Source organism: Xenopus tropicalis, chromosome 8 (assembly GCF_000004195.4).
Source record: "Xenopus tropicalis strain Nigerian chromosome 8, UCB_Xtro_10.0, whole genome shotgun sequence".
Lineage (NCBI taxonomy): Eukaryota > Metazoa > Chordata > Amphibia > Anura > Pipidae > Xenopus > Xenopus tropicalis.
In genome coordinates, this window is record NC_030684.2 from 21,125,023 (window position 1) to 21,146,917 (window position 21,895).

The 21,895-nt window shown below is 45.5% G+C and overlaps 1 long non-coding RNA gene across 9 annotated transcripts in view; it reads right to left on the bottom strand.

The window, feature by feature from the left end:
• LOC108645164 overlaps positions 1–21,895 on the bottom strand; it is a 455,446-nt gene that overhangs the window by 350,781 nt on the left and 82,770 nt on the right. For 6 of the 9 annotated variants that reach the window (XR_004219626.1, XR_004219631.1, XR_004219632.1 and 3 more), the window contains exons 6-7: positions 11,979–12,056; positions 8,211–8,301 (exon numbers count right to left, since the gene is read on the bottom strand). This is a non-coding gene — a long non-coding RNA (uncharacterized LOC108645164). Of the gene's footprint in view, positions 1–1,998; positions 2,039–5,120; positions 5,210–6,218; positions 6,466–8,210; positions 8,302–11,978; positions 12,057–21,895 lie in introns of those variants that run through there. The other 3 variants (XR_004219633.1, XR_004219627.1, XR_004219629.1) reach the window with 3 other exon arrangements.

Here is a 21,895-nt window from a genome sequence, read left to right on the forward strand (position 1 = left end):
TAAAACTGACCCTAATATAATAAGGACTTTATAACTAGGGCAATGGTTGGCAAACTGTGGGTCTTGAGCCACAAGCGGCTCTTTAGCCCCTTGAATTTGGCTCTTCCAGGTGCGAGTTCGCACATACAGCCATATATTATTTAGCCCCCACTTTCTGCCCCGTGTACCTGTACCAGCATTAGTGTGTAGCCATATATTTATTTAGCCCCCACTCTCTGCCCCGTGTACCTGTGCCAGCATCCAGCATTAGTGTGTAGCCATATATTTATTTAGCCCCCACTTTCTGCCCCGTGTACTTGTGTTTGCACCCCAAGGCTAAGTCAAATATACCAGTACAATGAAAGTGCAACTGATCTTGCCAAGTTACTACAAACATAGAAAAGGAGGGGATTATTGGTCAATGCACATTCCCTGGCCCCTTGCTTCACAAGCCTTTTTAGCATTTATACAAGTGTGTGTATTTTTTTATTTTTTTAAAAGGGGGGGGGGGTTTCTATTTACAAAGTTACACCCTCACACCTGTCCATTTAATTTTTGTCTTATGACTTTTAAAAATGGGTGTTGGTCTTGGTAATCTCTCTTCTATAAATGCTGAGACCAATGCCCTGGTCTGGAGACACTTTTCCAAGAAATGCTACTATGTAGGGAGGTTCCAACCTATAAAAAATATAACTGGAAGTAAATATTTATGATATGTGGCTTACTGTAACATCCTGTCTAGATTTGAACTAGGAACCCACTACTTGCTGTGTAGTTTAATTGCCTCTAGCCTATTTGAGTGGACTGCCGGGTTCTTGGTTCACTTCAATAATAGCCCTAGTTTTCCAGGCAGGAATAATGGCTATAGGTGCTCTCTATTTTCCCACACCTGTTGTAAATCTCCAATTATCATGTCTGTAGATCCCTAGTCTCAGTTCCTTCCACACCCATTATAGGTCTATCTAGCATAATTCCTGGGTGCGCATTCAGTTCTGTCCCTTGCCTGTATCTTGACTTCGACTGAACTCTGCCTGGACTGACCCCCTTTGCCTGCTTTACATCTCATCTGGATACTGATTTTGTTGTGCACTACGGTTCTGGTTTTGATCTGGCCTGCCTGACTCTGATTCTAGTAAGCTGCCTCAGTCTTCCTCCTACAATCTGGTTCATTTGCTCGCTCAGAACCTTGGCAAATGTTCTAGGTTTTGGGTTACCGATCATGACACTTACCAATTTTATGATTATAACTTTGTAACTAAAACCCCCTGGTGCTTGGAATACATGCCCTGGCATAGATACTAAATTACTTGTGAAACAGGGGACTGGGCAATGTACATGGATCAATCCTCTGCCTTTTCTATGCTTGTAGCTAATTTGACCAGATCACTTGCACCTCCATTGCACTGGTACATTATACTAAGCCTTGGAGTGCTCCCACAACCCCCCTTTTTCTGTATTATTTTGAGTTATTCTGTTGGAAGTATGGCCAAACGTCCATACAGTTGTAGCACCTCCAGTCCCCTCCCTTTTGGTAGCCTCACTCAGGCCTTACACAGTAGAATTTTTACAAGATGGAAAAAAAAGCAGACAAATGCTATATGCTATATAAACCCCCCAGAGTTACAAAACATGTAGCCTGAAAGAAGGTTAATACATTAACAAAAAGAAAAAAAAAACAGAGATAGCCAAAGAAATGCCCTAGGGTTTCGAATGTAACCAGCTGCCCAGGATATTTTCTTCATCTTTGGGGGTCATTTATCCGCATTCGAATTTTTTTGTTTGAGTTTTTTGAAACCACAATGAAACTCATTTTCATTATTGTCAGTCATTTATTAGAAAATCCAAATTTAAAAAGCACAAACGGAAAGACCACACATTTCCCATTTTAATTAAATTAAAAAATGTTGCAATTTGTCTAGGGAAACTCCTCATTAACTTCTACAGAAAATCCACAGCTTTTAGATGTACAGGTATGGGACCTGTTATCCATAATGCTCGGGACCTGGGGTTTTCCAGATAAGGGGTCTTTCCGTATTTCAGATCTCCTACCTTTAGTCTGCTAAAAAAAATGTAAAAAGTAATTAAACCCAATAGGATTGCTCCAATAAGGTTAATTATATCTTAGTTGGGATCAAGTACAGGTACTGTTTTATTATTACATGGAAAAGGGAATCATTTAACCATTAAATAAACCCAATAGGACTGTTCTGCCCCCAATAAGGGGTAATTATATATTAATTGGGATCAAGTACAGGTACTGTTTTATTATTACAGAGAAAAGGGAATCATTTAACCATTAAAAAAACCAATAGGGCTGTTCTGCCCCCAATAAGGGGTAATTATATCTAAGTTGGGATAAGGTACAGGTACGGTTTTATTATTACAGAGAAAAAGGGAATACTTTTTAAAAATGTGAATTATTTGATTAAAATGGAGTCTATGGGAGATGTAATTTCTGTAATTTGGAACTTTCTGGATAATAGGTTTCCATATAAGGGGTCCCATACCTGTATTAGTGGTTTTTGTGCTTAAAAAATTGCAAAAATGCATGCTTTTTTCCCATGAAAAATTTGAGTTTTAGCTATAAAAAACAAACAAACAATAAATCATGGAAAAAATATGAAAGCTAATAAATTCCCCTCTTAATACAATTTGATATTTCTGTTATGTTTTTGGAAAGTAATATACATGTATTTTGCAGGTCATTTTTTACTGAGAAAAAAGTCTGGGAAGAATCTTCCACTAAATATTATAGGCAACATGGTCTGCCATCAGGCCTGGAGATGTCAAGAGCTTGATAACATTCTGATTTCTTTAACTTTTTCATTGGAAATAATGTACCTTATTGATGGGCCTTTTTGGTGGTGTCCCATGTTGGGGGGGGGGGGTTGTAAGGGACTACTTATTTGTTTTCAGGGCCAGAACTAGGGGGAGGCAGAAGAGGCAGCTGCCTAGGGTGCAAACAATGGGGGACGCCAGGCATGTACCTCTCCTGCCTACCCCTAGTCCGTGCTTCCTTGTAATGGCTTCCACACTTGTCATTGCAGAGTAATGACCCCCCCCCCATGGCACACACACGGCGGTGACGTTGCTGGGGCAAGGTGGCTGACTGGGTTGCCAAAGGTGCCCAGTCGGCTTGGCCCTCCCCTGACAGGTAGAGTCCATTCAGGGCCCTGTGAGTTCTGATGGTGGCCCTGGTTCTAAGGATGCTTTTGTTTGTTTTTATGTGAATCAGTAAGGGCGAGCTTGATTGGTCACAAGTCTCACCATGCAGCCAAACACTATCACATATGTACCTGAGTATGTGATTGGCTGCCAGTTACTGGCATACCATGCATTATGACTGTGTGCAGCTCTGATTGGCTGAAAGCTGTTAGGGAAGGTGACTTCATGTCTCGTGACAGTGACAGTTATTTCATTTCTGGTTTCAGAGGTAAGTGCAGCAGATACCAACACTGGGGCAGGGGGGCATATTAAAAACAACAATACAAGGGGCAATTTGGGGTGGTTTGGCACCAATGATTTATAGGAGCTTGGGGAGTAGGGCAAAAATTGCCCCTTTGGCTCCAAAACTCCCCAAATTGGCCCCCCATTGCCTCCTTTTGCCTGGGCAGATGCTTGTCATGAAGCTGTCCATTGGGAATGTCAGTTTGTCTTTCCAAATTACATTTGCTTGACAAGCAGGAAAAGGGGATTCATTTTAGGCAACTTTGCATTCCCCCAAAAAGCATCCATGGGGGTACAGGGGGTAAAACTTCAGGGGGGACAAACCAATGATGGGGTCTAAAACCTGGACTACAATTCCCAGCATCCTCTGTGGTTATAGTTCTAGGGCAATGTGTGTTTGGTGTTTCTTGTTTACTTGTTGCTGCTTTTGAACTGTTAAGCCATTTACTCTGCCTCTCTTTAGCAGTTAATACCAAATGTAATTTGGTTACTAGAGTCCCAATCATCCTAGCAACAGTTATTGGTCTCAGCACTAGAGTGGATGGTGGGTAAGGGAAGCCATGAGAAGAAAGACAATAGCACAAATCAGAATTAATGCCTAAAATAAGGATCCCTTGTGTTATGGGTGAAGGGGAACTTATCAGAGCAGGGCGGGTTATGAGAAGCCCCCATTGAGCAGGAAACATATTCAGTAGCGCAGTACCACTGGGAATGATACAGAAAGGGAACCCCAGTATGTATTGCTATGAATGGCAGAGAGGGCCCGACTCACAAGAGCTTACAGTCTCTTCTCTCTATCTCTCTCCCCATAAAGTGAAATATCCGAGCGATTTAAGCGATTTGAGCGACTCGAGCGATTTTCAGTGACTCCCAGCGACAAAGAAAAAGATAAAGAAGACGACGCAGAAAAGTCTTTTCAAAGACTAAAACTTCCATCAAGAGCAGAAGAACAAGAAGAAGAAGAAGAGGAAGAAGAAGAACCTGCCGGCCCCTTGTGGGTCATCTGGTAAGGAACCTGTATTTTCCCCTCTGGAATATGTATTATATAGTAGATGAGGTTAAAAAAAGATACACATTCATGAAGTTTAACCTTTTTGCCTAAATAAAACCTGTATAACTGTTGGCTGATCCAGAGGAGGGTGGGGGCCCTGACAGGAATAATGGTCTGATTTCTGCACCAAATCAAATGGGAAGAGATTGCTTGGAAATGGGCAGGATCTGGGGGGGGCAAGGGCTTGTGTTAGTGTAATGGAACAGGCCTGGGTAGGGCGGGGGTACAAGCAAACTATATACATAAGCCTTTGTTTTTAATTGGAACCCCAGTTTCTGGTTGAAAAGGCTTATTATTAAAAAAGGAGTAAATGTGCTGCTGTTATTACAGTACCCCTATATCTGTTCTTTATTGTGTTTATTTGGGGTCTGTATTTTAATATTACATCTTTACATTAACTCTAACCTTCCCAAATCTCTATTTTATATTACAGGGGCAGCAGAGATGGGCATGAGTGCCAGTAGCAGGCAGTACTACGAGTACCGCTATGGAAAGGTAAGCGCCCCTAGTGGTAATAAATACACATTGCTGTGCTATTTGGGCTAATTGTCACTCTCATTATTATCACTGGGATTAAACTTAATGTCTTTTGCATTTCTCTAGATCTCATGGTGGATCCCCCCTCATCTGGACATCTTCGAGATCAGGGATTTTGAGGATCCACGCGCAGGCCCCTATTTGGAGGGCATTAGGGGCCAGATAACGGGTGACATCAAGATGGCCCTGTACGATCTGTGGATGGCAAGGGATTGCATCAAAATAACAAAATGGTGGCGATTCCTTCTCAAGGCCGAGTTCCGAGGGGACTATAAATATATTAAAGCCCACCTAAAAGGCCTCTATAAAGAACTAGAGGCTGTCAACAAGGCCATCCTGATGCGGGACAACGAGAGATATTAAGGTGCCGTATAAAATCTATGCTTTTCTCTCATCTTTCTATGGCCCTTCAAACATATTGGAAAAGGCACCTACTGACAGCACCACTACCAATTTCCTGGGTACCAAGTACAGTTGCACCTCTGTCTAGGTACCCTCATTAGCAGTAGGTAAGAACAACCGAATTCTACCAGCTGTGCCTCCACTACTGCCCAACACATTCCACCAGTGGTGCTACCCCTTCCAGCCGCCACTATTCCACCTGCGGTGCCCCCTACTCAATCCATTATATGGTTTTATACATAACAGCACCCTTAAGCCACAAAGTAATTTGCATTCCTTTTCACTCCACCTCTCAGGCTGCAGAAGCCGGGGTCTGCAGGCTGCCTGGGGTCCAATGGAATGCTGTATTCACCTTGTGACTTATAGGTTCTCTGTGTATGCTGCCATATTGCTTCCCCCCCTTCTACCACCAGCGGTGCCCCCTGCTTACACTGCAGTTCCAACAGCAGTGCCTCCCCTTTATTCCTTTTCACTCCATCCCTCAGACTGCAGAAGCCGGGGTCTGCAGGCTGCCTGGGGTCCAATGGAATGGAAAGGAATGCACTATTCATCTAGCAGCTTAATGGCGGCCATGTGTATTCTGCTTATTCCCTGTTGTTTCCATCACTCCCATTTCCTTTAAGTATGGCGCATTGATCCTGGGAGCAAATCCGATTGCCGTTGAGGAGTCAGGAAGGAATTTTTCCCTCTAATTAAGCAGATTGGCCAAAGCTTCTCAGAGGTTTTTTTTTGCCTTCCTCAGGACCAATAAAAAAGCGCAATGTATTATGTTTATCAACAATAAAGCTGTGACTTACACAGATTTACCACCAAGCGGCTCTGTGTGTCTTTATTTTGGTAACTGGGCTCATTTGACAGGGGTAACACATTGAAGGGGAGGGAGTGGGAGAACTCCTTGTGCGGGTATGGCTACTCCCCAGAGCATTCTCATACTGGGCTCACAGACTGAGGTTCTAATGGGCATTCTTGGGATCCTCCCACCATTCCCCATCATGGCATGAAGGCTGTATGCTCAGTGCCCCCCACTGGCACATACGGGCATGGAAAAGCTGAGGGTAAAGATAAGATCATTTATAAAAGAAACCAGAATTGAATGTGATACTGACATGTGAATGTATTACAGAGCAAATCCTTATAAAAGGATTCTCATTGCCTAGAGATATTGCCCATATTGTAATATACTTAGTATGAGGAATGGATCCCATTCACCCACAGTCTGGCTCATCCGGTGCCCCCCCATAGGGAATGTAATGCACATGAGCAAACTGGCTCTGCCCTTCCCTCACTCTCCAGCCCTGAGCCCCAATCACTGAAGGGTAAAATGCATTATACAATATTCATTGGGCAGATGAGAAGGTACCTGTGGGTACAAAGCCTAAACCAGTCCCTGTAGGGTTACTATGGCACCATTTCTCCTGGGTACACAGAATATTAGCAGGTGAGCAATAATGACATAATGGAACCCCCATACTGAGGGGAAGGGAAATCCTTCTGATTTCTGACACACAGGTAACTCTTTTATATGTGTCAAATCCATTCGCATTTCATAATATATGGATCCCTAGTCCTGCCGGTGCCATCTGAACCAGGTGCGTGTGAATGAGGATAAAGGTACCAGGAAGCAGCAGCGGGCAGAACCCCTGTGGCACCGTGCCTTATACAAGAGCAGAATAAAGAGCTTCCAAGCTTTGCTGGATACAAACACCAGCATGGGGAGACATTACAACGGTTCTGGGGCCTCAGGGAAGTTACATATAGAACTTGCCCCTGAGCGTCTGCAAAATCTGGGTGCCCAGCCTAGTCTCCTAGCAGCACCCACACAATAATCTGATACATTGCTGCACTGTAGGGACATTCAGCATCCAATCATGTTTATCTTCTGCTGTATAATATTAAAGGGGTTGCTCATCTTTGAGTTAATAGCTAGTATAATGTAGAGAGAAATATTCTCAAATAATTTGCAATTGGTCTTTGTTATTATACAATTATTTGTACTTTTTAAATGATTTCAATTTTTGTTCAACAACTCTGCAGTTTGCAGTTACAACAGCTATCTGGTTGCTAGGATCCAAATTACCTTAGCAACCAGGAAGTTTTTGAATTTTTGTAGCAGCAGACAGGAGGTAGGTACAGAGTGCACCATAGGTCGGACATAGAATCACTGACGAGTTCCCAGTAACATGAAATAAAGTCACAGCCTCTTATTGGCACTAAAGAACCCATCTAACAACCTGCAGTCTGGGCTCACAGGGAGCAAGCAGCGGGGAAAGCAGCAATGAATACACATGCACCCACTCTCATGAAACCACTCAAAATACAGATGTGTGTGTGGCTCTTTATTGGATGAGACTGTCATTTCTCACAACATCTAATGTTTTAGCTTAAAGGCCACCTATCATAGCAACATCGATCCCTTACCGGAGGAGTGGGTTATAAGAGCCCACACAAAGGTTGGAGCCAAATAATATTTTAGCCAGAAAACACTTGTGACATAAGAACAGGCAAGTAATTGGCTGATCCTGTGTCACATGTACAAGTGCATAATGTGCTGACTGGGACTCTCCCCATTATGCACATGAGTAATTCTCAACATGGCGGCAGGACGCTTCCTATGGGCAATATCTGCCCAAAATAGTATGGTTCCCCAAACTGGAATGCAGGCTCTAATAGGCCACATGTTGGGCGGGGTAATATATATTTCAACGATAGGTGCCCTATAAGTGAGCTGCCTATAGCAGAGGGTAGGGATACATGTGTAGAACTATACAAATACCAGCCGGGGATAACTACTTACCAGCACGGCCTGTCTCCCCTTGGATGCACTTGTGCTCAAGCTCTTCTACTCACTCCTTCAGCTCCACTCTCCCCTCCATCAGGGCAGCAGACTGGAGATAAAATCAGATGAAAGCTCCATGTTACAACATCATATCTCCCACACACCCTCCTGTACAAGATCAAACAACCAAAAATGAATTCCAGGGTTTACTGAGCTGTTTAATGCCCAATATACATGGATCAATAGCATATAAAGGCCCCACAATGAAAAGAAACTTATGTACAAATAAGCACCTTCAACGCATTGTGGCATAAGAGCCTACAAAAGTATGATATATATTCACAAAGAACACATTTTCCAAAGGTTAAAATGGGTAGGTATATCATTCTACTCTCTCGGTTGGCAATTCAGCATCTCAAATAACCAAAGTGTAGGGCTGTAAAATGGGCTGTGCATTAAAAATAAGGCCTCAGTTCTTAACTCAGGAGTGAAAAGGAAATACGGCTGTAACTCACCCTTAAAAAGAAATAATTAGTCATTTTAAGTATGGCAAAGTCCCCAAATGCTACTTCCCTAACCAAAAAAAACCCTTAAGTAAACATTGCTTGGCTAAATGTTATTTAATTAGATGCTTGTGTTTCAAATATAAATGTATTTACACACACACTTTGCATATGATACACAATCAGAATGTTATATGTGAGTGTGTGTGAGTGTAGATGTCTTCACACAGAAGAGGAAATCGCTGGTGCTGCTACTTTCCCGGGATCCCCATTACTAACAAGGCAGGGCATTATCAGTTTTTAGCAAGGAGTCAAAATGTATTTGCCCCATGTGCTGTAGGCCTAAGGGTAGGGACCTACACAGACAATAGGGAGTGGGGGCTTTAGCAGCCAAACTGGGGGTATAGGACCTGCATTCCAGGGGATTTGTATGGCCAAAGATGGAGTTAAAGTCATCCTGTTAAGGACAAAAACTAGAATTTGATAATGCTAGAATGTGACAAGGCAGGGCAGCCAATGTCTACATTCCTGCTTTAAGGATATATTATATATATATACACACACTCTATCTGCCTTGTTGGTTATGGTTCCACTAGACAGATGCACAGCTTAATTCTTACTCTGTTTAAATACTAATAACACACAGAATCTGGCCCTTTAACACATCAACCCATACCAACCACTACAAGATTTGCAATATTTGGACTTTACTAGACAGTCTCATAATAACCTATAAGCAGAATAGTCACTGTAACTCCCATGATGCTACTATATAGGATAAAGATAATCACAATATCCCCCAGATACACACACATATGGCAGTACAACCAGACACACGTGAAAGTGCCCTGGGCCCAAAGCATATAAGAAGCACACACTTGTTGTAGGTTTTGGGACAAGTTTTTCGGAAACCTGCAGCTTTTTTTTAAGCATCTTGGCAACGCTAAAGTATAATAAAGCAGAACGTACCTATGCATTGCCTGCTCTTTCCCATTAATACTATGTACCATGGATATAATACATTGCCCTAAGGTGGATGTAGGGTACTGGGAGTTGTAGCACCAAAGCCAGCTGGACCTGCAGGACCATTCGTGTGTGTTCCCTCAAGCACAAAAGCTTCCTGCTCAGCAGCAGCAGGGCTGGAACTGGGGATAGGCAGAAGAGACATGTGTCTAGGGCGCAAAGGTGGGGGGTACCAGGACACCTACCTCTTCTGTCTGGCTACCCCTAGAGGCCTCACGCATTGCTCACTGGCCCCCGTGATGCTCATCCCCTCTTCCTGCTGCGTGTCACTGTGGGAGCAAATGCACACATGCCGTGGGGCAGGGAGATGAAAGAACTTTGCCTTGGGTGCGCCTGTGACTTGGCCCAGCCATGTTTATTTTTAAGCATGAAGCGCACAATTGTAACTTTCAAATTCACCTGTTTCAGGCAGGGGCGTAACTAGGGGTAGGCAGAAGAGGCAGCTGCCTAGGGTGCAGCAATTGGGGGGTGCCAGACAGGAGCCTCTCCTGCCTACCCCTAGTCCGCTCACTTTAGTCATTGCCCCCCGCCGCTTGCCATTACACGGTGGGGATAATGATCTTGCATCGCGACCCCCCTCCCCACAGGGCTCATGGGAGGGGGTTGGAAAGGTTGCCTACCGGGTTGCCTAGGGCGCCGGGTCGGCTTGGCCCGCCTCTGGTTTCAGGTAGGGTTGCCACCTGTCTGGTCTTGACCAAGACAGTCCAGTTTTCAGAAGGGCTGTCTGGGTCAAAACTGCCTGCCCGATTTTCCCATTTTGGAAAACCGGGCAGGACTCACTGATATTGATGTTGCAACTGACCTATTGCTGATAACCATGTCATAGCCCCACCCCAGTCACCCCTTCCCCCCCGAGAAGTCACCACCCCGCCCCCGTGACATCACACCCCACCCGGTGACATCACACCCCACCCCCTGCATGGAGATAGGAGAACGGCAGAAGGTGGTAACCCTAGTTTCAGGGTAGTACAGTCACAAATGTCTTAGGGAAGCTATGGGGGCCCCCAATGAGATCTTTGCCCCGAGACAAATAACACCTTAAATCAGCTTTGGGGTTCTGAAAATCTTTTATGTCTGCTCTTTAATATTTTGTGCAGATTTGCCATAGCTTTTCTCCATCTGCTGAGATCACTAGTGCCGTTGCCGCTGGAGTCTAGCAGGATCCAGAGATACGTGCAATACAACCCTCTTTGGTATCTTCCTTTTAAGGTCTTAAGATATAGATGAACTTCCAGTCCAATGAGTTTTCCAAACTTGCTGGCATATCCCAAGCAACACTTTCATATCACCATCTTGCAGGACGTTAAACAGTTTAGCTGGAATTCCATCATATCCTGCAGTTTGGGTTTTAGCAATGCTTTCTATGGCTCTTTCAACTTCACTTTGCTAAACGTCAAACTCCAAATCAGTAAAACTACTGTAAACTCAACAAAGATATTGGGGTGTTTCATACACATTCGAATTTTTCTGTGTAATCCAAGTTGTAACCATACTTACTTTTTACAAGACCAAGTTTTGCCTGGAATCGTTGCGTGCAAGTATATAGGTAGATAATGCGAAGAAAGGATCCATCAAACTGTTGATGCCAAAACAAATGGGTGCTCCTACACTGACCGGACAATACGTGTGGGGATTTGAAACTGATCACTGCTTCATGTGCTTCCTGCTGGCATTCCATTTCCAAAGAGGGCATCGTTAGCAATACTACCAAGTACAGGTATAGGACCCGTTATCCAGAATGCTCGGGACCAAAGGTATTCCGGATAAGGAGTCTTTCCGTAATTTGGATCTCCATACCTTAGTATACTATAAAATCAATAAAACATTAATCAAACCCATCAGGACTGTTTTGTATCCAATAAAGATTAGTTATATTGTAGTTGGGATCAATTACAAGATGCTGTTTTTTTATTACTACAGAGAAAACGGAAATCAGTTTTAAAATTCTGAATTATTTGATTAAAATGGAGTCTATGGGAGACAGGCTTTCTGTAATTCAGAGCTTTCTGGTTAATGGGTTTCTGGATTAGGGATCCCATACTGTATCAGGAATTCGAACCCTATATTTTTAATATGATGTGGCAATGTTATTTATAAAATAGTTGATTTTGTGTATTCTTACCTGAATGGAATGTATCAGGCCCGCCCTACTGAGACATATTGATGCAATTCAGCAGTTTAATTAAAATTAAGTGCCATCATTTGTCAGACATTCCCTTGGGTTATCTTTCTATAGGGAAAATATTAGTAAAAGTCTTACTGTTCAAATGGAGACAGCCATTCCCTTTCAGTCCCCTGCCGCCAATGAAAAGCAAGGAATATCCCTTTATTCATAACTCTACAGACAAAAGGAAGGTTTATTAGTAAAGTCAGATTCATTTCTCTCCTCCTCATACCCAAATATACATTCAAATGAGTGAGCTTTGGAATATTTGGGTTTAGTAACAATACATTGGGTTTAGTTTGTGAGTTTCTGCCCTACACACTACAGGCTTTTGCGTGTTTGTGATACACACGTGTCGCTTTATGCTCCTCGTTGGCAGCTCATTTTGTAGCATCATTGTCTGTAAATGCATTGGATCCCTAAACAACAGAGCCGTTTTCTCTGAAGGGGGCGCAGTGCCAGGCACACAATCGCACACATCATGTAAAGCCCCAGTGTGCCCATTTTGTCTATTACTGTAATTAAGGTTCAAACTGAAGAATGCAGAGGAACATAGGCGCCTTGCACTCTATTCCTGGTCTATGGAAAATGGAAAGTCAGGGGCTCCTTCCTCCCTGCTGTTTATTTTCTGCAAAGAAATCATGTATAATAGAGGGGCCTAATTATTATTACTATTTATATAGTGTTATTGTTCTCTGTAGCACTTTACAGAGTAAGGGGACACTAATACAAGCCCATAGGGTTTGCATATACAGAACAATGGGAAGGGAGCAAGATAGCAGCTCCCAGTAGGTATCAGAATAGCCCTCAATAGTAAGAAATCCAAGTCCGGCTTTGGACTCCTCCAGTTACATGGGAGTAGGAGAAACAATAGGTTAGCTGAAAGCAGTTCTAATGTGTAGCGCTGGCTGAAAGCTCAGACTCTGGCACAATGCACTGAGATGGCGCCTACACACCAATATTACAGCTACAAATACATTTGTTGGTTCAAGAATAAAATGTTAAATGGCAGAGTGTATTTTTTCCAGAGCATTAGCCATTGTTATAACTCTGTCAAAATATTCGGGCATCATAAATAAGCCCTAATTTTTGCCTAATTTCTAGTAAAAGATATAACAGAAGAGTTTAGAATTCAGATGTTTACATCCCTATTATAAATAACCTGTGATGTATTTCTCGTCAATCTGCTGACAATCGTGCCCGGTTTTCAGACGTCTAAAAACCGGGCAGCCATGTAAAAACTGCGCCGTCTGGTTCAAAACTAGACAGGTGGCAACCCTATCCCCAGATTTAAAGAGCCAGTAACATTAAAAAAGTGTTTTTTCCAATACAAGTTTTCATCCGTTAATCCAGCACCTGCAAAATAAACCTTAACATAAACATCATTAAAAAACCCAGACCCACTGCAGAAATACCAATTAGCACTTCATTAACCCAAGACTTGCCAGTAAAATCACTGCCGAAATAGCAAATGAGCTGTTAACCCCAGTAAGAATAATGGATTCATGAAAACAAAAAAATAAGAGATAGTTATACTGGATTTGGCCACTATTTCAAAATCACCATGTTCACCCAAGACTCCAACAAAGAATATTATAAGGCAAGCCAAGGGCCAAGATAAAGGCATAAGGCATAAAACAAGGCACACAATTTAATAAAATAAAAACTAATTTGCAGCACAATAAAACAGGTGGGAGGGAAGTACAAGACCAGAAATCACGATTCCCAGGCAATTACAACATCATAATTATAAAAGCAAACAGACCAATTACTGACTTTCTACTCAATTGTGGCTCATGATTGCACAGTAATCAGTTGGTGTATTTTTACAATTCATGGATAATAAAGCAGGAGCAGGTAAGGAGTAAAACCGGGGGGTGAGGAGCCACTGACTGTGTGACCCTCTCCCGACTAGATAGAGGAGCCGAATTTCTAAAAGCTCTGGTGGTGTTGCAGGACAGTGAGGCAGGCAGTTCTACGGCAGCTGGTGGTGTTGCAGGGCAGTGAGGCAGGCAGTTCTACGGCAGCTGGTGGTGTTGCAGGGCAGTGAGGCAGGCAGTTCTACGGCAGCTGGTGGTGTTGCAGGGCAGTGAGAGACAGTTCTACGGCAGCTGGTGGTGTTGCAGGGCAGTGAGGCAGGCAGTTCTACGGCAGCTGGTGGTGTTGCAGGGCAGTGAGAGTTCTACGGCAGCTGGTGGTGTTGCAGGGCAGTGAGGCAGGCAGTTCTACGGCAGCTGGTGGTGTTGCAGGGCAGTGAGGCAGGCAGTTCTACGGCAGCTGGTGGTGTTGCAGGGCAGTGAGGCAGGCAGTTCTACGGCACCTGGTGGTGTTCCTCCACTGCACTAATAGGGCAGTGCGTTGAGCTGTAGGAAGAATTTGGTTTTTGACAAAAAATTATAGTAGCGGTAAACAGTAAGAAATGTACTTTATTAGTAGGTGTTAATATAGGTGGGGTTAGTTCCCAGAATGTGATTTGTCGGTCAGCCTTTAAGGCTGATGCCAGACGAGGATTAGGGCGGATATTTTCGGCAAGCGAAAAAGCGATTGCTGAAAATACCGCCCTACGCCTCCTACATCCGAATGAATGGAATACGCTCTGGTGTAGGCACATGTAGCCGAAATACACATAAAAACGCGAGACTTTCAAACTCTGATGTAGAGAATGCTATTTTGAGACAATTTACAACTGTCTGGCTGGTGTGCCAGGCACGGACTCCAGTTTATACAGAGAGAAATGGTGCCCAAAAAATGCCACTGTGACATTATCACATTATCAGATACTGAAAAATAAACCAAATAAAGTGCATTAAATAACCAAGAGCAGTATTTAACCAGAACTGTAGCATAGTATCTGAATCCTGAAACAGTGAAGCGTGTAAATAAAAACTGATCAGCGAGCATTAAATACTGTGGGGATACTGACCCAAGGCAGAGCTTGTGCTGAGGTCCCTGTTATCGTAGCAACAAACCTCTATGTCTGTGTCATGTTAAACATATGCAGTCAGATCCAGTGAATCACATAGAAGCCACTTTACCCAGTGAGGGGCACGGACGTCACATTACATGGCATCATTTATGGCCCATTTGAGTGGCTGAGAGTCAGAGTATGGGAGGAGTTGCCCCCAGGGTTTGACTGGGGAGTGCAGGGCCCACCGGGCTTCTGCCTCGGGGGCCCCTGCACCCCCCAATGGTCCCCGCCGCCTTCACCCCCCCCTCCCGCAGAGGCCCCCAGCACCTGTCCAACCTCCTCCTCAAGCACCCTATATCAAACTTACCTGAAGCACGTTGGGGGAGGGAGACCAGTGGATCAGCGGAGGACCTGCGGAGATTGGGTATAGGCCGACGGGGCCCACCGGGTTTTTTCCCAGTACCCCGGTGGCCCAGTCGGACACTGGTTGCCTCTGCTGGCAAAATGTACAGCAACCAGTCTGTAAGGGCACAGCCTCCCCATTCAGCCACAAACTACAGAGTGAGCAGAACAGTGTCCCCATCAGTAACAGGGGAACTGCCCAGCCACAGGGCTCACACTCGGGGCTAAGTCCCCAACAGTGGATCTATGCTGGTTAACAGGGTCGGTCTTATCAACTGAAGGGCCCAATTGGGGAACTTTGTCACAGCCCCCCAGATAGGGTTGCCACCTTTCTCTTTAGATAGACCCAGACAGGACTGGGGGAGTGACATCAGGGGACGGGCGCTGTGACGCAAAGGGGCAGATGTGGTGAAACAGGGGGCAGGCACGGTGATGTAGGGGGGTGTGTCAATAACATGTAGGGGCGGGATAAACCCTAACGTACTGTGATTGGCTGTATTTCTTGTCAATCTGCAGGTAATCCTAATCCTGCAGGTAAAGGTTTTTAGACATCTGAAAACCAGGCAACAATCTAAAAACCGGGTTGCCTGGTTCAAAACTAGACAGGTGGCAACCCTATCCCCAGATTTAAAGAGCCATTAACATTAAAAAAAAGTGTTTTTTCCCCAAACAAAAGTTTTCATCCATTAATCCAGCATCTACAAAATAAACCTGACCATAAAAATCATTAAAAAAACCCAGACCCACTGCAGAAATACCAATTAGCGCTCCATTAAACGTAATGGTAACAGTAATGGATTCATGAAAACAAAAAAACAAAAAAGATAGTTATACTGGATTTGGCCCCAGTTCCAAATCACAATGTTCACCCAAGACTCCAACAAAGAATATTATAAGGCAAGCCAAGGGCCAAGATAAAGGCATAAGGCATAAAACAAGGCACACAATTTAATGAAATAAAAACGGACTAATTTGCAGCACAATAAAACAGGTGGGAGGGAAGTAAAAGAAATAATGATTCCCAGGCAATTACGATATCATATCAATTAAAAAAAACATAAACACAGACCAATTACTGACTCACTACTCAACTGTGGCTCATGATTGCACAGTAATCAGTCAGTGTATTTTTACAATTCTGTGCTTGCAACAAATGTCCCCTTGTATCTCTTTAGCTCAGCATATAAATTCATTTAGATTCCCATGGCAACACTTTAAAACAAATTCAAACTGTAAAATACATTGCGGCATAGATAGATGATCCAAAGATAGATAGATAGATAAAAGACGATAGATAGGGATAGATGATAGATAGATAGATGATAGAAAGATAGATGTATGGATAGATAGATATGACACAGACTGTTCTATAACTAGATACATATTACATTATACATAATATTTGGAGCTTCCAGTTTACTTGTCTTTGCCGATACATTTTCTATGAGCAACAAGAGCAGCAACATCTCAAGATCTCTAGGGTTCAGTTTGCACCCTTTGTAACTGTTTCATTAGATGATTGGATCTCAATATATTTATCAATCTGGTACATTATAATTAAATACAGTACGTCACAAGTTCACAACACATAATGGGTCTAATGTTTTCGAGCAAACAAATCTCAATGCTGACATTTTGCGACCATTCTTAACCCAAATGTTCTATATGTGATTAACATCTGGCATCTTGCCTGTCTGTGGTGCAGACACAGATGAATATATTGAGATCCAATCATCTAATGAAATATTTAAAATCTAGTACATTATAATTAAATACAGCAGGAGCAGGTAAGGAGTATAACCGGGGGGTGAGGAGCCACTGACTGTGTGACCCTCTCCCTGACTTACTACTTGAAGAATCTGGAGGGAGCGGAGGTGCCGACTAGATAGAGGAAGCCGATGCCGAATCTCCAAAAGTGCTGGTGGTGTTGCAGGGCAGTGAGAGACAGTTCTACGGCAGCTGGTGGTGTTGCAGGGCAGTGAGAGACAGTTCTACGGCAGCTGGTGGTGTTGCAGGGCAGTGAGAGACAGTTCTACGGCAGCTTGGTGGTGTTGCAGGGCAGTGAGAGACAGTTCTACGGCAGCTGGTGGTGTTGCAGGGCAGTGAGAGACAGTTCTACGGCAGCTGTGGTGCGGTGCTGACTGAGCCCAACGGGGCGGCTGGTACTGATGCTGCTGGTAATGTGTCCAATTACGATGCCTAACCCTATAGTAGGGAGGAAATGAAAGAAAACAACTTAGAAGTGTTTAGTTTTAGTCCCCTCAGAGCCACAGTCTGTAAATGATTAATCCACTGATTCACATTGTAGCAGCATCTTATGTCTGTCGCCCCCCCTCCTGGGAGGTAGAGTATGGTCTGTGCCCAGTCAGATTCCCAAATTGTGCAAAGTGTTGTGCCACCAGTTATCCCAAAATGATTGGCCAATATTTGTTCACAAACTGCCTTAGGGAACTGCTGTCGTGGGAAGGGTCTGGTTGGGCTGCCGTGGGACCCCCCCCCCCACGGCAGCCCAGCCGGCCCGATCAGACCCCCCCATGGCAGCCTGACCCCCATCACAGGACCTGACCAGACCCCCCGACGGCATCCCGACCCGACTCCTCCGCCCACCATGGCAGCCTAACCCCACCCCCCCACAGAAGACCAAACAGACCCTCCTGGCAGCCCAGCCCGACCAGACCCCCCCCATCGCAGCCCGGCCCGACCAGACCCCCCCCCCCATCGGCAGCACGGCCCGACCAGACCCTTCCCACGGCAGCCCAGACCCCCCACGGCAGCCTGACCCGACTCCCCACGACCTGACCAGACCCCCCCCCCCATGGCGTCCCGGCCCGACTCCCCTCCCCATGGCAGCCCAACCCTACCCCCCCACAGAAGACCCACCCGACCAGGACCCCCCACACAGCAGCCTGACCCGACTCCCCACGACCTGACCAGCCCCCCCCCCACGGCAACACAGCCTGCCCAGCCCGACCCGACTCCCCATGGCAGCCTGGCCCCACAAAAAACCCCCACAGCCCCACCCGATCCCCCCCATGGCAGCCTGGCCCGACTCTCCACAGTAGCCCGACCCCCCACAGCAGCGCCAACGGACCCCACCCAACCTGATCAATCCCTGCCACGGCAGACCCACCCAATGGCAGCCCGACCAGATCGTCCCCCACTATAGACCTGTCTCTATAATTGCGAGCCACGGCAGCGTGACGCGCCCCCAGAAACTCGCCCCCCCCATGGCAGCCCAACTGACCCGAACAGACCCCCCCACAGCAGCCTGACCCGACTCCCACGACCTGACCAGACCCCTCCACGGACTCAACCCCCACCATGGCAGCCCAACCCAACCTCCCCCCACAGAAGACCCATCTGACCCACCCCACAGCACCTCAGCCCGACCAGAACCCACCCCCAGGCAGCCCAGCCCACCCCCCCACAGGAGCCTGACTCGACTCCCCATGACCTGACCAGCCCCCCCACCCCCCATGGCAGCCAGACCAGACCCTACCACTGCCCAGCCCAACTCCCCATGGCAGCCTGGCCCCACAAGAACCCACCCAATGCCCCCCATAGCAGGCCTGGCCCGACTAGACTCTCCACAATAGCCCGACCCCCACAGCAGTGCCAACGGACCCCCACCCAACCTGACCCAATCCCTGCCAGGCAGCCCAACCAGAACCTTCTCTAAATTGCGATCCAACAGCGCGACGCGACACGAACCCGCCCCAGCCACACCCAACGCGACATATCTCACACAAAGCCAACAACTATTTTAGCAAATACCCACATCGATAACTCACCTACATCCCTCCGGCCCGACAACAACAATCGCACTTCTCAACTTAACACTGCGTCAAAAGTTTAATAAATGCGTCATGACTATTCAGTGGATTACTAACAAGTTTGTTACAGTTGAGGAGACTGTCTCTTCCTTGTATGCAAATAAACAAAGTGTATTCTGGGATCTCATTAAAATTAATACCCAGAATTCCACTTTGCTTACGTGTTTACATATTTGCCAGTCTCCTCAATTGTAATGATATGATAGCCAATCTACTCTCCTGGGTAGGAATCATTTAAAGTTATTGATGGGCTGTGTAATGACTGGGCCTTTTGGCTAAGAATTACACTATAGCTTCTATCTAGCCTTGTTATCTCCTGGCCTTTCAGCGCTGGAGCTAAAGGAGGAGAGGATCCCAGTAGCAATTCTTGGAACAGTTTTGGTTAGGTGGTCCTGAAGTCTTCATGGACTATGTGTTTAATGAGAGAGAGTGTTGGACTATGGTTGTTCTTAGTGAATGCTGTTTGTGCACTGGGTGATGAAATAAGGCGGACTTCAACAAATAATATTAATATAAAAGATAAAATAAATTAATACATCCGGATCCTATACAAGGGTGAATTGGGTATAAAGCTCACCAGGCTAAACCATCCCAGTGCCCATATCTAACCCCATCCCAGAGGGGCCCCTAACCATATAATCTCCTGAAACTTACAGATATTGGTTTAGGGCAAAACCAGTCAGCTCTAGCCCCCGGCACCACTATAGCCAGGCCCAGTCTAACCCTGGGATTTTGGTTATACCACATTTTAGATTATTATTACTATTTTTACCCATTCTCTGCTTTGGTCGGTAGGGGGAAGGATATAGGGATCTCTTAAATCAAAACACGAATGGGAAAAATTTGGATTGGAACCAAAAATTTCTGAAGATCGCAAATATCACGAAAATGCTTACGAAAAAATCGTATTAGTCACGATAATATCGTATTGACGATCCGAAAGTCACAAAATTTTCGTACCGAACTATCGTAAACAGCGGCAAAACCAATCCGATTTTTTCGCGCATTTGTGGATTAGTAAATGTGCCCCTTAGCCTTACGGCACAGGGGATTCTACTTCCTTGCGGGCATTTTGCTCGGGGATAAAGGGCTTTTCTGGGCCAGGAGGCTCAGGACATTGGCCAGCTAGTCCTGCATATATTGGCTTTTCAATTTTTCAGGCCGAGTCATTGCCCCCTTATACACTGTGTGGCACTTAGTAGGGAGCACATTGTATTTTCTTGCACTTGGTTGATTGAAGCACACAGGCTTCTAGAAATACAAGGAAAAGACAAAAAAAATTTGGAGAAAAGATCCGATCGTATGGTTTGAACCAGAGTCAGACTGGGAAAAATCCCGGTGGGCCCCAGCTCTAGTGGGCCCAGGTGGCCCAGACCCGACCCTTGCCGGTGCTCCCTCTGCCCGACCGCTGCTCCCCTGACGCGTAAAATTTACGCACTCGCGGTAAAGATGTCGGGTGGGGGGGCCGTGCAAGGGGGGTTAGGGGGGCCCTGCAGGGAGGGGGGGTTTAGGGGCGGGGCCCCTGTGGGGGGGTTAGGGGCGGGGCACCTGCAGGAGCCCTGGGGCGGGAGGCCCGGTGGGCCTTTCACCCCCCAGTCCGACCCTGGTTTAAACAACTGTTGAAGGGGTGGGAACGTTGTTGGAACTGTATGACTGTACATATTAATGTATGGGATATTTAATATGGAGCAAACGATCGATTAGTTCATTAATCAGCTTAATAGAGTGATTAGATTTGAAATTACGACTTTACCGCGTAGAATACAATCACTTACACGGGATAATTTCATATCGCTCAGAGGTTGGTTCCCACAATCCGTTTGGCCATTTGCTAAGCGTGAGAGTCCAACCTGATTGGTTGGTAGCCTCGCACTCCCGGCTCTGAATAAATTCATGTGAGAATGGGCTTTGGGTTTGTGTTGCTCATGAAGCCCAATAAACACTTATAATAGTGAATTGTGTAGATGAGGGGATTGGGCTGAAAGCCAATAACATGTAATGGGGCTGCTGGAGCCGGTTCTGTACAGTGATGCTCAGAGGGTACAGTTCCGGCTAGAGAATCCGTGCGGATATTGCTGGGGCTCAGGGGTAATTGTGTTGGGCTGAACCCCCCGACTGTTCCTCCCCTTCAGCTTCTTATTCTTAGCGCCCCCCATTTTCTAAACGCTACTCCTCCTACAGGTTTAGGGTACAACACCCGAACTCCCCACACTTCTTCGCCCTATAGCGGAGCTGGCTGCTTGTGCTTTTCTAAGGGATCCCACCCCCCGTGCCGCTCCGAACCCCCCAATATTTCCATTGACTTTGACAAGGAAGATTTTAGAACTGCTGCCAATCTTACAGCTTTGAGGCGACACTCCCCAAACTTGAATCACACAGTCATGGGCTCAGCCTGAATGAAAATATGATGATTGTTGGATGCCCAAAAGTGGGCGGAGCTGTGCACAGCCAATCAGATTTTACCTATTGGCTCGGCAGAAATCCAACCTGCTGCCAGTCTCACAGTAATAACGCCGGGGCCCCCAAACTTTGCAGGGTTAGGCACCAGGTAACTGCGGTTTAAGGTTAGGAAAAGTGGGCAGAGCCACCAACAGCCAATTAGATTTTATGTAATGACTTTTAATGGGGAAATCCAACCTGCTGCCATTCTCACGGTATTAACCCCAGGGTCCCCAAACTTTTCACAGTTGGTCAGTGAGAGAACTTTCAATCAGGTTTAAATTTAAACTGCTGCCATTCTTTAAATATTAAAACTAAGGTCCCCAAACTTTGCAGAGCTCGTCACCAGGGAACTGCGGTTAGAAAAAGTGGGTCAATCAGATTTTAACTATAGATTTTCAATGGGGAAATCTAACCTGCTGCATTTTTAG